This window comes from Poromitra crassiceps (genome assembly GCF_964638095.1).
Source record: "Poromitra crassiceps genome assembly, chromosome: 7".
Taxonomy (NCBI): domain Eukaryota; kingdom Metazoa; phylum Chordata; class Actinopteri; order Beryciformes; family Melamphaidae; genus Poromitra; species Poromitra crassiceps.
This window is the reverse complement of record NC_139628.1, coordinates 6,612,828-6,630,312: the sequence shown is the minus strand read 5'-3', so window position 1 is coordinate 6,630,312 and position 17,485 is coordinate 6,612,828. Positions and strand designations below refer to the sequence as shown.

Genomic DNA, 17,485 nt, shown 5'->3' with positions numbered 1-17,485 from the left:
CCACATTGGTCACAGTGGTAGGGCTTCTCTCCAGTGTGAATGCGTTTGTGTATTTTTAGGCTACCTAACTGACTGAAAATGCTCCCACATTGGTCACATTTGTAGGGCTTCTCTCCAGTGTGCATCCGTTTGTGTGTTGTTAGGGCACCTAATTCACTGAAACTGCTCCCACATTGGTCACATTTGTAGGGCTTCTCTCCAGTGTGAATGCGTTTGTGTTTTTTTAGGTTACCTAACACATTGAAACTGCTCCCACATTGGTCACATTTGTAGGGCTTCTCTCCAGTGTGAATGCGTTGATGTGTTTTTAGGTTACCTAACTGACTGAAACTGCTTCCACATTGGTCACAGTGGTAGGGCTTCTCTCCAGTGTGAATGTGTCTGTGTCTCTTGTTGGTGTCTCTCTGTTTCTATAAAGACACAAAGAAAGAATTAGGGCAGGGGCACAGTGTGCGTACGTTGCAACATCAGTGATACAACAATATTTTCTCACCTCTTGTGAAGAATTCATATTGACAATGCTTCTCCCCTCATACACCAGATGTCTGTCCTCCCACCAAGCAGCTCTGTAGATACAGCAGGGTTAAATTAAATCAGTCATATATATACAATTTAATTACAAATTGCGGTCTCAACTCTTTAGGAAATTGTTCAAATTTGAATGGTATGTTGCTTAAAATTTATTGAGATAATCATAGGTTTGACGGTATACAAATATTACAATCTAAATGTTACAAGATTTGTGAGTTCTTAAATAGCAGAGCTAATGCCCCCCATACTTCCTGAATGGTATTGCATCAAGGATTTTTTTTATATCGAGGACATAAAAGTGGATTTTATGCAACAATTTGGAAGCGGCAAATCGGATAGGGTCTTCACTTCAAGTTTCTGGCTCAGGTAAGGACTCATTTTAAGACCTAGACGCGAGAGCGGCACGATTGTCTGATGGGAAATGTTACGTGGGTCCCCGGGCGCTAACGCTCAGTATGAGTGTTAGCGCCCGGCTACAGGGCGAAAAACTGAAGGAACTTGTTCCACTTGGAATTTTCAAAAATCTAATGGACATAGAAGTAGATTATTTTCATATTTGCACATCTTTTTTATGAACGTTGTAACTGCTTTTGCCTGTTTTATTGCATGTTTGTGCATTGGTGTTGTCTGTTTTGTAACTTTATCTATTTTATGCTGCTATCTTGGCCAGGCTTCCCTTGAAAAAGAGGTCTTTGTATCTCAATGGGACCGACCTGGTTAAATAAAATAAAAATAAATAAAAGGGTAACAAAAGTCCAATAACAGCAGAGAAAAAAAGACAACCCGCAAATCTCTGTTATGATAAAATCCCCCCATGGCCCACGAGAGGAAAATGAAGGCAGAGGGAGAGAGAGGGTTATGCATGCAGACGTTAACAGATTTGACGGTCGGTCTATCAACTCGTATTAATCACTACTCAATAAACAAAGATCATCACATTTTGAAGACGAGTCCGCATGCAGCTGTCAGTAGCCGCTTTCACACCGGCTTTGAAAGTGTCAATGAATGCAGTCTACAAACAATCCGTCTCTCGTTGTGAAACAATTTCTCCGAACTGCTCTGTGTTGGACAGTAAAGACTAACGTTAATTGTTACTTTTCAATCGTCAATTAGACGCATGTCTGCATTTTTGTAACACGGTAAAAAACTACTGTTTGATCATTGAGTGCGAGCGTATGCATGCGTGTGCATGATGAACATGCAGAGAGGGAGGGAGAGAGAGAGACCGAATGAGCCAGTGAAGAAAAAGTAATGTGCACGTTCCATCAGGTTTGACTCCAGACACGGACGTGTGCAGTGCACGCTGAACGCTGTGAGGTGAGCAAGGTGTCGGGTTTCAGGCCATGCGCTCCTGTCCTGACCAAACTGAAAACACGTTTCATGACAGCGGCTGGAACACAGAAGCAGCATGAGTGACTGGCTCGCTGTAGTCTGCACAGGGCAGGCAAGGCGTCAGGGGAGAAATGCATCACACTTCTCCTGTCTGGTCAAAGCAGAGGAGGGGCGGGGGTGTGGCCAGGCCCGGCTCCAGACCCAAATTACAGAGGGGGACTGCCCCTAGCTTGGGGGGGCCAAGCTACCTAAGGGGGGTCCGCGGGGATTCTCCCCCGGAAGAAGATTTTGTACATTTTAAAGTAAAATTCGTCAACCTGGTGCATTTGAGAGCAAAATGAAGAGGCTAAATCTATGAAGAACTACACACATCTCTAATGTGTTGTGACTTTACAAATAATTAGGCCTAAACAATTAATATTACCGTAAATTCCGGACTATAAGGCGCACCGGTCTATAAGCCGCACCTTCAAAGTTGACTATTTTTTTCTTATATAAGCCGCACCGGTCTATAAGCCGCGGGTGTTTTGATGTTTAATTACCATATGTAAGGGTTCGTGCACAGAGGGGATTGTCGGAAAAGAGATGGCTGTTTGGGGAAGCTCCCATTTATTAACATTTCAACAAAACAAGTTGCATATTTGCATAACGTATTCAAGTGTTACCATTTAGTGCAATAGTAGCTACAGAACATGTACTGTGCTGTGTAAATTTAGGGGTCCTTGGCATGAAAAAGGTTGAAAACCACTGATCTACATTATAGCCTACAGTAGTACCATAACAAAAAACAAAGCTTACAGCGCTTGACGAGGCAATATCAATGGCTAAATTAAATGTGTTTTTTTTAAAGTGCAAAATAAAGTGCCTGTAACACGACAGTAAGCGCGTAAGCCTAAAGTTGCAGTAACACGGCTGCTTAAAATATACGGTAATCAGCCTACCAGAAAAGTAATTAATCCTCGTCTTCATCTTTTAGGCTAAGGTGCAGTACACGGCTGTAACCAGAAAAGTCAAGTCATTAATCCTCATCTTCGTCTTCTTCCTGCGTACTAAAACCACCAAAGTCCTCATCTTCAGTGTCGGAAACGAACAGGCTCAGGGTGGCTTCGTCAGCCACTCTCCTCTCTCCTTCGTTGTCGCTCTCAAAACCAACGAACTCCTCTTCGTCACTGTCGGAATCGAACAGCCTCTGAAGGCCCTCAGCTGGCGGCGTCCTCCTCTTCATCACGCAGCAGTCCAGCCTTTCGGAACCCGTTGTTGATCGTGGATGTTTTGACACTCCTCCACGCTGTCAGGATCCACTGGCAAACTTGAGCCTTCAGTCGGATCTGAACGGCACCTCGGCCATCTGCTCTCTGTGTCAACACCCTGATGCCAAGGTTACGTGCTGCTACTCGATTTCCTTCTTTCCTTCTTCTTCTCGCCGCCATCGTCGTAACACAGCCAGTTCTCCATCTTTTGAAGCATGATGTTAGATTACAACGAGCTAGTTGTGTGGCTTAGCCTTCCAAAATGTTGCTGTTAGTTTTTTAGAATGTAATACATAGAATTGGGAATGTTACATTCAATTTCATTCAGACTGTCTTTCAGGCTCAATCGCTGCCTTTTTCCCCCCGGAGCGAGGGAGGAGGGAGGGTGTTTTACCGTAGTGGCTGAGAGAGCGTAGTGGCACAGTGCTCCAATCAGGTCGCGAGACACATTTTTTGCAACATCATCCAATCAGGGTCTCGCTCTCGTAATGTCTGTCTTGCTCTCGTTCTGCCTCATACCAACATCCATAGATTTTGGAGGTTCCCGAGTGGCCGTTTGCTGAAAAAATCCATAGATAAGCCGCACCGTTATATAAGCCGCAGGGGCCAAAAAAGGCCAAAAAACGGGAAAAAAGCCGCGGCTTATAGTCCGGAATTTACGGTAAATGTATTTACACATTGTGCACAAATTGCATTCATTGTGACAAATTTACAATAGTTAATATCTAGCCAGAATCATTGCAAATGGATGTTCAAAGTAACAGTTAGCAATAGCATTCAGTTAATCAATGCCTAATGACAGCCAGATTCCGTTTTAAACTTTAAAACAGAAAAACGGAAAAACGTTTTTAGCCAATTTTTTTTGAATGGGGGGGCCAGTTTGGGGAATGGGGGGGCCCGGCCCGGTCATGCCCCCCCCCCCCCCCCCCCAACGCCGGGCCTGGGTGTGGCGCATGTGTGGAGCTCCTGTCCCCTCCAGTCCACTTTGGCAGAGAAATGACTTACGTTAAACATTTTAAATTGAAGATATTTCTTCAGTAGAATCCATGTGGAAGACGCTGACTGACGTGAGTTTATCACAGAGCACATCTCGCACGCGGGGGGAGAGGCGGACAGTGAGAGAGACAGAGAGAAGTCAGTGCTGACAATGCACACTGCTTTTCTCTCAAACATTTGGAAAAGCCTTTCTCTAAATTAATGTTGTTCTGGCAGGAGCTTTTTTTTTAATTCCTATATCCTGCTGCTACAGTAACTACTTGTTAACATTGCTTACCGGGAAGGAGGAAAAAAAACACCATATTGGCAACACGTTGTATGCCAATTTAATATGCAAATTAACCGTTTGACCAACATGCTTAACCGACCAATGACGTTGTCGGCGGTTAAACGGTTAACGGTTAACCGTCGACATCCCTAATTCTGCCCATCGATGATTTAGCCTTACTTGGAGTCTTTGCGTTTCCAAAGTTGTCCTTGCTTGTGTAGTTGTAGACTGGATCGGAGCACAAATAAACGTTGATCAGAGGCCTATAGACAAGTTTCCTGGGCACTTCCGGTTTGCTTCCGGACTCGGCCGCGATATGTCCGTCTCTTCCGGTGTTTGTGAATACAGTCAGAGAAGCGTAACGTACTACCGTAGTAGCCATAGCGACCGCCGAAAAAATGCAAACTTGGGATCATTCTCCGAGTCTCCTGTCTAACGAAAGAGTGTCTATACCACACCCGTTGACAGTGGACACATGGGAAGATAATATGTGTAAATGGCCGAACGTAACTACAGGCAGGATTATAGCGTATTTTGAGGAATCAATGGCGGTGGACGGCAACGCGATGAACAATCTCAAAAGCTCCGAAGCGTCAGCCAGACTAACGTTAGGTTACAGTCCTCTCCTCTGTCACAGTCAGTCAGACTAACGTTAGGTTACAGTCCTCTCCTCTGTCACAGTTAGTCAGACTAACGTTAGGTTACAGTCCTCTCCTCTGTCACAGTCAGTCAGACTAATGTTAGGTTACAGTGACAGTACTCTCCTCTCTCGCAGTCAGACTAACGTTAGGTTACAGTCCTCTCCTCTCTCACAGTCAGCCAGACTAACGTTAGGTTACAGTCCTCTCCTCTGTCACAGTTAGCCAGACTAACGTTAGGTGTCTCTCCATTCAAAAACAACAGAGTTTGCCTTGATCACTGCAAAACATGACATGCCGTGTGTAGCCTCCACACAATGGGGCTACACATGGTAAATTATGGTAAATACGCAGCACAATACCCGCCGTGGTAAACAGAAGAAGACTGGGATATTAACTTTAAGGCGACTCACTTCTAGACTTGAATGAAATTGGATTCACTTACTATCTGCTCAGTGGATTACCATTTTACAATTTCAGAGCCGAAATTGTAACATAAGCCGTTTTCCCACATGCGTACCGGAAAATTACCTGTAAGTCAATATCGGACATTTCCCTTCACACCTCTCCTCTGGCATGTGGGAATCTATCAGCGAAATTGCCTGTATGTGGGGGGGGGGGGGGGGGCGGCACTGCAGAGCGGGTGGGGAGTGACGTGTCGGCAAAACTCCGAATGGTGAAATAAGTTTGCTTGTTTATCCCTTCACCTGCGCGCGTTGAAGCACTTTTTACAGACTGGCTTCATTTGATGTGTCCGGGCTTGCCTTGGCTGTCGGCAACGTTGCTTAGTCCCTGTCGGGCTGTGACTGAAGGAGGAGGACGGACTGTGGCCAGAGAGCGAGCAGAGAGGAGAGGGGAAAATCAGCACACACACACATGAAGCTGACATAGGCTACTGCTCTTATTATCACAAGATCATTTCGCCAGTTTGCTTTAATGTGCGCTAATGATTAGATTATGCCCGCTGGAACATTAAGCAACGTGTGTGCACCTCGCCCATGAGAGTGTCGCGCAGAATATGAAGATAGACTAAACCGGGGACAGATCATGACAGTGTTATGTACCTCTGCGCTGCTGCGTGAGACTAGAGCCGTCTGGAAGCGAGAGAGACCAGGAGGGAATTTATTTTGGGAAGATGCTCTGAACAATTTTGACGACGTGGAATGGAAGCGTCATTTTCGCATGTCCCGGTATTACGTGCTGAGTCTGGTCCGACCCGCACGCAAGATCACCCGGTGGCGAAAACCACTGGAAGCGCGTTTGCGACTGGCAATAGTCCTTTGGTGGTACGCAACACCAGGGGAATATCGAACAATCAGCTGTGTATTTGGTGTTGGACTGTCTACTGTGTGCACAGTGCACTGATAGCGGAAAATGACTGGACCCCTTTCTCACCTGTCTGTCTATCGCGGCATACCGCTCTTCTGACTAGCTCAAGACTGGTGAAATGGCCGCGACGACGGGGTCGCGCTTATACCGGCACGGCGCCTTTCCCACATGCAGCCATTTGACCACGTTCCGGTCATTTTGCGGTACAAAGCGCATGTGGGAAAAGGGCTATAGCAACGTTGGTCCACAAACGTTGCAATTTTACAATTTCTTTTTAGATCGGGTTGGGATTATAACATTAGTTTGCCGAGTCGCACCTGGTAATCCAGAAATGGCGTTATGGTACCTTTGTCTACTTGTAGATCATCAAGAAACTTTAAATTAATAACGTTAGGTGTGTTTAACAGAGCTGTATATCGGGTCTAGCAGCTGATCAGCAGCTCAGACAGCCTCAAACACGAGGTGATTGACAGCTCTATAATTCGCAAAATATCAGTGGATGGAAACACGCATTGTTTCGCATTTTATTTTGCCGACTTTCTGAAAATTTTATTAAAAGTTGCGATACATTTGGATGGAAACCCAGTCACACAATCTAGTTGCTGCAACTTGAGATGGTATTGGATATGCATCATGTGTGCTGATGCTCAAAACACTGTCGATCCAACCACTCGTTCAGCCATTTCTGTGTATTGTGACAGCCACGCACGGCACAATGTGTTCCAGAATAACCCATTGTTAATAACGTCTGCTAACGTTAGTGTAGCTGATGTTGGCGAACGTTGTAAAAAAGTTTGGATATTTCGGCTGCTGCCTTCTGATGTGCTCGCTGCTGTGGACGCAATGTGGACTTAACCGGAAGCCGGGGACATATAAGGCTGCTATGGCGCTGCCCTAGGCCAGCGCTGGGAAACTTGTCTATAGTCCTCCTGGTCCTTTGTCCTGGGATTTCTGCAGAAATGTACGTATCTTTAGAGATCACAGCTGGGCCGGGTCTAAAGAGGCAGAACTGTAAACAACTGTTTATATAGCGCAGGTGACATCACACCTTTAAACTCACCGACGCCCCGCCCATTGTAGCACAGATGGTTCGAGTGGGGGTTGTGAGCACATCCATGGTTGTGAGGTTTTGTTTGAATGGGGTGAAGGCGAGACTTTGGAATGCTAATTGTCCTTTACTTACTGCAATGCATTGCTGTGACCAAGCAGCCTGTTCCAATCTATAGCCTGTAGTTTTGTAGCTAATGACTATGATGATTTTGAGTTATTTTCCCCTTGTCAAAGTATCCTACATAGTCTAGCACATTTTAACAGTATTATATTATTATGTAACATTATCTAATATTGTTATCATGTTAAATAGTTAGAGCCATATGAAATCCGCGTTAACAGAATCGCGGATGGAATCACGGAATTGACCAATAAAAATGGAATCTACTGTAAAACGTGGAATACTGCAGAATTTGCCATAATTGGGCTGAAATTCAATATATAATGTTAATAAGGTGACGTCACACACACACACTCTCTCCCTCTCTTCCACACGCAGCTGCCTGCCCTTACAGTGGACTCATCTGCAGTAACTATAGTTAACGAGCGCATTAACAAGCGCATTCCAAGCATTCCAGCAATAGCGTTGGTGACAACGTGCAGAGATAATAATATGGACATGTCAATAACCCTGTCTGAAGGGTGTGTGAAGTAGCCTATGGGCCTGTGTCCACCTAGCGTCTTTTTCCGACCGTTAAACGCTGGAAGTACGCTGGGAAGCGCTGATCTCAGCGCACAATTATACAAGGAAGCAGTCTGAAACTAACGTTAGTTCAGTGCGGTAGTAGCTTGATAGCTGTCAGCTAACATTAGCAAACAACACACATACAGTGATTTAGCTCAACACTCACCAGAAATATCAAGTGTCTAGCCAATCTGCTCCCACAATTGAGCCTTTCTGTCTCTGTTGCGATAGTTTCTCCATGATTAAGTTGCCAGAAAAGCAGCACCCAACACCAGCGTCTTTCTGAAAAGTTAAAATATTTTCAGTTGGAAGGGCTGGGAGTCGGGCGCACAAAAACGCCGGAGCGCTGTGAAAATAGACGCTGGGCACTGCACACTTTCTCTAGACGGCCATGTGCGCCCGCATACGCTCGCTCCTCATTGGAAACAACTGAAAAAAGACGCCGAAGCTGATGAAAAGACGCTAGGTGGACACAGGCCCTATAATGTTAGCATTAGGGCCTGTGTCCACCTAGCATCTTTTTCCGACCATTAAACGGTGGAAGTACGCTGGGGAGCGTTGATCTCAGTGCACAATAAAACAAGGAAGCAGTCTGAAACTAGCGTTAGTTCAGTGCGGTAGTAGCTTGATAGCTGACAGCTAACATTAGCAAACAACACACATACAGTGATTTAGCTCAACACTCACCAGAAATATTAAGTGTCTAGCCAATCTGCTCCCACAATTGAGCCTTTCTGTCTCTGTTGCGATAGTTTTTCCATATGATCAGTTGCCAGAAAAGGAGCACCCGACACCAGCGTCTTTCTGAAAAGTTAAAATATTTTCAGCTGGGAGCCGGCGCACAAAAACGCCGGAGCGCTGTGAAAATAGACGCTGGGCGCAGTGCACTTTTTCTAGACGTCCATGTGCACCCGCATACGCTCGCTCCTCATTGGAAACAACTGAAAAAAGACGCTGGAGCTGATGAAAAGACGCTAGGTGGACACAGGCCCTTAGATGTCAGCTGTGAATGAGTCTGCATCATTAGACCTTCTCACTATTCTATTTAATTCGGTTATGTTGTTCGTTTAAAACGTTAGCATAACGCTAACTTCTTGCAGAGGTCTTGATCACGTTAGCTCAATTGACTGTTTAAATACTTTGTAGACGCTAGGGCATTCACGGACTAGTCGACACTGTGCTTAGTAGTCGACTAGTCGTTTTAGCAAAAAAAAAATTTTTTTTTAATCTTTAACTCATTGAGTGCCAGCCACTTTTGGAGAACGGACGCTCCCAGTGCCAGAGTTTCAGAGCGTTTTCAGTGATTTCTCGAGGCCCACAGAATATTGTGTGATATTACTATGTAAACACCGAACACGCACAAAGAATGATGAGACTCTCTTCTATCATCTGCAAAAAAAAGTTTATTGATATCATTTTCCGTTCTTTAGTTATCAGCCGGAGAAGATAGGTTGATTTTAGCAAAAACACACGTTTCAATTTAGAAGCTGAGATATTCCGCCTTTTGTGAAATGAAGCATTTCAAGCACATCATTGACTCTGAAGCTAATATTTTCTGATGTAATGACACCTCAAAAATAATTTCCTTCAATAAAACAGTGAAAACAAAGGAATTTTGTTTGGCCAAATAATATTTTTTAGCTACAACCAGCAGCGCTGGCCCCTGCGTGCGCAGACCCTACACCTTCTTGCTGGTCTTGATTTACTGCTGGTGGGCATCAGATATTCTAGCTTGTTTGCCTGTCTCTCTGTCTATCGAGCCTGCTGCTGTCTGGGTCTGTGTTTACTGTCAATGGTTGTATACTGCCCTGCTTGCCCCACCCCCCTCCTCCTCCTCCGTGGGAGTGTCTCTGGGGCTCTGCTGCGTTTGCTCTGTCTGCACTGAAAAGTGCGCTGCATCCCCCCGCTTTTTCACAGCGTGTCGCCGGCTCCCAGCTGAGAATAATGTAACTTTTCAGAAAGACGCTGGTGTCGGCAACTAAATCATATGGAGGGGATATCGCAGCGGAGACGGAGGGGCTCAATTGTGGCAGCAGATTGACTGCTGTTCACAGGCACAGCTAACGTTATGCTTCATGCATATCGATGCGATTTCTGTTTCCCCATTACTTCTTCTCCCTTTTTTCCTCGCCTTTCTCTAATCTGGAGAGCACTGTCGCCACCTAATGGGTCCCTAAAATAGCTTTTACACATTCAACATCCACCATACTTTCACAGGAGATGGATCTGGCTTTGATCCACGTCCCACCATCAAAAAACGCAATTGACGAACATACTCGTCCTTGGCACTCTACGTTACTAAACGAATTGACGAACATACTCGTCCTTGGCACTCAATGAAAGAACATGAGGTATTTACACGACATACATGGACTATCATATCCCATATCCCCCACAAAGAACATCAAAACACAACAAAACAAGAAAACTGCATAAAATACACAATAATCCAAGAACAAACAAGACTATTGGACAAACAACCAAACAAAAACAATGCATTCAAAGTAAATACATAGATCTTGCCCTGTTAGGCCTGCAGCGAGGAAATGCATAGCTTTAAATTAGAAAGCATCCAATCCCCCAGCTGTAGTTCACTGGTGGAATGAACTCTCAAGCTACCATACATTGGATAACATTTACTACAAGAGCAAAGGCAGATTCTTAGACATCCCCAAAATATGGCAACCACATACAGAGTTTGACTTTAAGAACTTTTTACCCCAGTGTCATTAGGCTTATCAGGATAGGAGCTGAATGCATTGTTTTTGTTTGGTTGTTTGTCCAATAGTCTTGTTTGTTCTTGGATTATTGTGTATCTTATGCAGTTTTCTTGTTTTGTTTTGTTGTGTTTTGATGTTCTTTGTGGGGGATATGGGATATGATAGTCCATGTATGTCGTGTAAATACCTCATGTTCTTTCTTAACACATTGACTGCCAGCCCTTTTTTCAATGCTGTAGGTAGCTTCTGCCAGGCCGTTTTTTGAGGATTCTGGCTCATTTTAAAAGAGCCGAGGATTCTTTTCTGCTTGGAGTTTGTGAACACAAAGTTCACAAAAGTACTAATAGAATGTGTGCTTTCTCTGTCTAAAAGAGTTAGTTTGTAGAGTTAGTAGTTATGTAGATATTAGCCGTTGAGTACAGCATGGTTTCAGCTATCTGAGAGTGGAAGCTGAGATAATCGCAGTTTTGTGAAATTCAATCAAACAGGCAGAACAGTCACTTTAACGATTTATTTTTGGCATCAGTGAGAGATCAGACATCCAAACAATGTTCCGAACGCCCTCTCCTTCAACTCCTCCCTCCGTGGGCGTGTCTAGTGGCTTTCAGCCTGCGTTTGTCACAAGCGAGGGCTCGCTGCAGCCTCGCTCCCTGGCAGCGAGTTTGAGCAGCTTCCCTCCCTGGCAGCGAGTATATGAGAATGAGGCTCGTTCGTTTCTGGGTTTTCGGAATGCGTGCGATTCTGGCCTTTCTGCGGGCGTTTCAAAGTGTGTTTTACGCATAATATATTATGCAAATTTGCAATCCCCCGTGTGCTGCTGCTGGCGCGGCCCGAGAGCGGCGAGTCTGGTGACTGATGACTGTAAAATCGGCAAGCCATTTCCTTGTGAATGGAGGAAGCACCCGCCTGAGGCGGCTGCTTTTGGTTGACTTTCTCTCTGTCGGGAGGGCACCGTCGCCACCTAGCTGGTCGGTAAAATAGATTATACACATTCAATACTTCCAATATCTCCATAGGAGACGCGGGGGGCATTGATCCACGTAGCACCGTCAAAAAAAAAAAAATTTTTTTTGACGACTCAACTCGTCGTTGGCAGTGAACAGCTGGATTGTGTTTGACGACTCAACTCGTTGTTGGCAGTCAACGTGTTAAAGATAAAAAAAAAAAAAAAAAAAAATTAAACGACTAGTCGACTACCTTTAGGGACGACTAGTCGACTAGTAAAATTCACTAGTCGTGAATGCCCTAGTAGACGCAGTTATCAGCGTTTGTTGATGTTACTTGTCTTCCTAGTCAAAGCCTTCCGTAGTATAGATGGCTTCTTTCTCTAGTAAACTCACGTTGACTCGTTCAAGTTAGCAAAGATAAACACCACCACAGACGTAGACGGAAAACAAACGCAGTTCTGTTTACCTACCTCTTTGAGATGAGGCAGAGCATATACTCATCTACCAGCTATAGCGTTATATATCTAGCTAACGTTAGATCAACTATCAATCAATGAAGGGGACCAAGAGGGTTAAACTCCTCTGGATAGTTTATCCACCTCTGCATTTACAGTATTTACCAATCGCACGTAGTGTTGGGTAAGCAAACGTTAACGTTATACAGTGATTAACAGTGTCATTCGTTTCTTCAAGGGATGGCCGCCGTACAGTACCAGTGATGGGACACACAACAGAGGATCAAATGATTTGTGAAGATCAAAGCTATAATATTCTGTTCTCCTGAGATTAACGCTAAACTACATGTCACTGATGATCAGTTGTTTCAACATAGGATATTGCAATAACACACAAGCCAAATGTTGACATGAGATATTTGCTTTGAACAAGTTGTAGCTATAGTATCTGCCAGTGACCTGCGAATATTGTTATATTTGCTTGTTTTAATGCTTTTGTCTAAATAAACATTGTCAACAAAGATAGCCTTGTATTACCTTATATTATCATGTATAAAAATTGTTGATGTCGAGTGAACACAAACTACGAACCGAAGATTGGACCAGAGGACATGACGACGGAGAAACTTAACCGACCAGCAGTCTGCTTCAATCAATGACTGCTTTATATTTATTGAAATGAAATATGGTGATATCTGGTGGTCTGAAATTACTCTCTCTAGCTAGGCTAACTGGCTCATATTGTGTCATATTATTCTAACGTCTGAATCAGCGTTTCATAACTTTATAATAGCCTAACGTTACTGTATAGCCTCGATGACGTTAGCTAATGCTACCCAGCCTTCCATTGGCATATGCTGCCTTTAGCTTGTGGTATTATGGTACAGTAATATATTGTCTAGTTGGCTAGACAGACGAGTTTATCTGGAATCAGTGTGACAAGATCCCTGCTGCTAGCTTGTCTGCCTTTCTGTCACAGAATATCTAGCTTTACAGTATTTTAACAGACTGCATTACATGCTACACCATGCAAATATATTTCGACATAATTCAAACAATGGTTCCTGTCCCATACCATGGTGGGCTGGAGTGTACAGTATTGCTGTGAAAAAGTTACATTTGATTGTGTCAAGTGTTGCACGTTATATTTTTAACTGAGCTGTGCGGAATTACCTCAACACAATTGTGTATCAGCTTTAAATGTCCAATATATACAGCATTAAACAAACGACCAGCAGCATTCAAATGTGCAAAAATGTTATATTTATTTAAATGTGATGATGTTATGTCACATTACATAATGTAACATATGCCCAAATGGTCTACTGCCCAGAAGCGTCAATTTATATGTTTGGTAGGGAATTATTTTTCCTACCAAACTGGCTCCATGCTTCTTCCGAGACATGAGCAGTTAAGGCCTAAACATGGTCGTCCGTCAGAGCCTCGCCCCGCCCTCCCCGTGTGACGGCGGGTGGAGCGCCGTCCTACGGGGAGGGGCCGCCGTCGGCTGACGGGGGCTGCTCGAAAATGTGACTTCACGGCGACGATACGTGCGTGACGACAGCTGCAGGAGAGTTGTGATTGGCCGTTGCCTTGGCTCTTCGTCGTAAAGTCGCCTTTCAAAGCATGATGTTAGATTATAACGAACTAGTTGTGTGGCTTAGCCTTCCCAAATGTTGAGGGTCGTTTTTTAGAATTTAATACATAGAATTGGGAATGTTACATTCAATTTCATTCAGACTGCCTGGCACACAATCTCCGCCATTTTCACACGGAGCTTCCACAGGAGGAGGGGGGTGGGAGGAGGGAGGGTGTAGTGGCGTCCGAGCATGTAGGGCTCGCTGGCGCCGCCAGACGGCGAGACGGCTCCAATTCGAGGCGGACGGACGACCATGTTTAGGCCTTTAGCCAGCCACTTCTTTTCACCTGACAGGGGAAGCATCACCGGTAGGACATAGCATGTGGGAGGTTCACGCTATTCCAACCAGTTCCGCTCCATCCGAACAGGCGCCCAGTTCAAGTCAGGCCGCCATTTTTTTTTACTCCTACTGGCCTTAGCTGAGAGTGGGATGTCATAGAGGAGGTCTCCCCGAGCGCGTGCATATGTTTGGCAAGCTCCCACTCTGAACACAAACCTGTCCAGTGTCCAATTTGTAAAGGCTATGTACTCCAGTGAACAGCTTTTAACCATTTACATACTGAGAAGATCGTTCTCAATGTTATTAAAACAGTTGGTGTCAAACAGAAACATAATTTGTATTGTATACGTTTGTTTAGATGCTTTGTTCATTGTTTTCATCTGTGAACTAACCATTTTTCTATGCCTTTTAAAAACATGAATTACGCCGCTTTTACTCTGAAGGCTGAACGTCCAAACCGGAACTCCTATATTCGCTAGTTCCGTCAACCGGAAGTGTTATATTCGTTCACAAACGGGGCTAGTGTTTTCATACCAAGAGCTTGAAGCTAACGTTATTAGCATGCGCGGATGGGAAATCCCTGTTTGCCTATTAGCATAACGAGTGTTAGCCACTAGGCGCTAGCTAGCAGTTTGGCGATCAGCATGGCTTAACAATGCGGTAAATCCTTTGGCGACGATGGAAACAACAATACCATCCGGCTGCTTATACTGGCTTCATACAAGGTGTTTTTAGACGTTAATATATCGTGACAGTAGCTGCTTTTACCTCTGTCAGCAGTGGCTGTGCTCTGCTACGTGGCTTCTCAGCTGCGGTGTCGCAGGAAAAAGGAAGTGAAACGTTGTGCGCAGCAATATATAGTATGGAAACGTGCGCGGCAATATGGTTCCGCCTCAAGTTAAAACAAGATATCAAGATATAAAACAACATGAGTAAATACATAGTTTAGCCAATATTAACCTGGGTTACATGTCTCTCTGTCATAGAGAAATATATAAAGAAAATAATGAGGACAGTGGGAGACAGAGAGAAAGAGTGTGTGTGTGTGTGTGTGTGTGTGTGTGTGTGTGTGTGTGTGTGTGTGTGTGTGTGTGTGTGTGTGTGTGTGCGTGCGTGCGTGCGTGCGTGCGCGCGTGCGTGCGTGTGTGTTTGTGTGTTGTGATACAACAGTAGGTTATTCTCTCACCTCTTCTGAATAATTCATTTAGACAACGTCCCCCTCCTCTGCCAGATGTCTCTGTCTCTCTGATGCCACCAAGCAGCTCTGTAGGTAAAGCAGGATTAAATTAAATCAGTCTCATGTAATTTCTAACCTGGGTCTCAATGTCTTTAGGAAAGTGTTCCAAATCAGAGAGAGAGAGAGAGAGAGAGACAGAGAGAGAGAGAGAGAGAGAGAGAGAGAGAGAGAAAACATAATTATGCATATGAACTGAGGCTCTGACAGCAAGAGACAGATATAGCCTAGGTCTTTGTTTTCCTGAGTTAGTAAAATGAGTCATTAAGTTGGATAGGAGATAATTTGGTATTGAGTCTAATAATGGAGATTTCTGTGTGAAGTTTGCATGTTCTGTGGATGAGTTTGTAAATTGGTGTCATGCTAGCTTCCTACAGTTAAACACCAAAAAAACTAAGGAAATGATTTTTGATTTCAGAACAAAAGCAGGGACACAGCAACAGACAGTCATTGGTGGTGACTGTATTGAAGTCGTAGATTAATATAAATATCTGGGGACAGTAGGCTAATCGATAGAAAAATGACCTGGGATTCAAACACAGGTGTCATCTACAGGAAGGGATTACAACGACTCTACTTCCTACGGAAGCTTCGACAGTTCGGAGTGGACAAAGATATAATGATTATTTTCTATCGCTCATTTATAGAGAGTATCCTCAGCTTTTGTTTTATTGCTTGGTTTTTCTCATTGTCAATCGCTAACAAGAACAAACTAAATAAGATTGTTAATATGTCTAGCAAGATTGTAGGCCAACAACAACTTAGCATGACGCGGCTCTGTGAGTCTCGTGTAATAAGGAAGGGGAGGGCAATCCTTAGTGACACATCACACCCTCTCAGCGCTGAATATAAACTGTTGCCATCAGGACGGAGGTACAGGGTACCGCCTTTGCGGACCTCCCGTGCCCAGAGATCTTTCATACCATCCAGTATTGGTCTGCTTAATAAGCTCTGAACACATGAGCTCTTGTAATTTATTTATTTACCTTTTTTTTCCACTGGGGTGGGGTTGGTGTGATCATATACGTTGTTATTGGTTGATGTATTGTCGTTGCATTGTGTTGTACTGTATTGTATCTTGTTTGTACTGTATTGTCTTGTCTTTTGCTGTGTTTTGTCTGACTGCTACAAATGCAGGACAACTTTCAGAAAGGACAAATAAATACTACTACCATAAATACTACTACCACTACCATGTTCTTCTCCCTGTGCTCCCCTGGGGGTTCCTCCAGGGGTGGACTGGGACCATAATTCAGGCCGGGCATTAGATACCATGCAGGCCAGGCCAACACACGCCATCTGCAAATTTACAGCGGGCACCCCAACCAGAGAGCTGCTATTCTTCCCAACAACACAGAGGTGCAAAATTCTGATAGGGTAACACGAAGGCCAGCAATCTGCCGCTGCCGCTGGTGGCCCGTGGTCAGGCCCGCGGGAAGTAGGGGTGCTGCAGGTGCTGCAGCACCCCCTAGATTCCCCCCCCCCCCCATTTTTTTTTTTTTTTTTACAAATGTAATTAAAAATATTTTGCAGTGCACTATGTTCCTTTCTTGTTTAACACATTCAGTGCCAGCGACGCCATATGGCGTCATTAGAAATTTACCGTACAGTGCCAGCGACGCCAAATGGCGTCATAACTCGATTTTTTTTTTTTGACGGGGGGGTGTCGATCTATGCCTCTTACATCGCCTCTTACAATATTCAGAGGTATTGAATGTGTCTAACCTATTTTACAGAACCCTTAGGTGGCGACAGCGCTCTCCAGATGAGAGAACGTGGAGTGAAACACACAGAAGAAGTCATTGGGGGGAAGGAAATCGCATCGCATCCGTCCGTATGCAGCGGCTTCATTGAAGCAACGTTTAGCTGTGCCCCTGCAGCAGCCAATCTGCTATCACAATTGAGCACCTCGATGTCCGCTGCAACAGCCTCCGTGTCCGCTGCAACACATGATCAGCCGTGGATTTGTTATTATTCTCAACTCGAAGCATGGGAGCTGGTACACGCGGCTGTAAAAAAGCAGGATCTAGCAGACTTTTTCAGTGCTGAGCAGAGGCAGAGAAAACGAGAAAACAGCAGAGCAGAGAGACACTCCTCCCACAACGGGGGGGGGGAGGAGGGGGGGAGGTGG

At 44.6% G+C, this 17,485-nt stretch overlaps 1 long non-coding RNA gene across 1 annotated transcript; it reads right to left on the bottom strand.

Moving 5' to 3' along the window:
* Positions 1–296: 296 nt before the first annotated feature.
* On the bottom strand, positions 297–14,935 carry LOC310779969. The gene is made up of 3 exons (XR_014552885.1): positions 14,889–14,935; positions 494–566; positions 297–410 (listed from the first exon to the last, which is right to left on the bottom strand). It is a non-coding gene; the product is annotated as an uncharacterized lncRNA (long non-coding RNA).
* Positions 14,936–17,485: the final 2,550 nt, after the last annotated feature.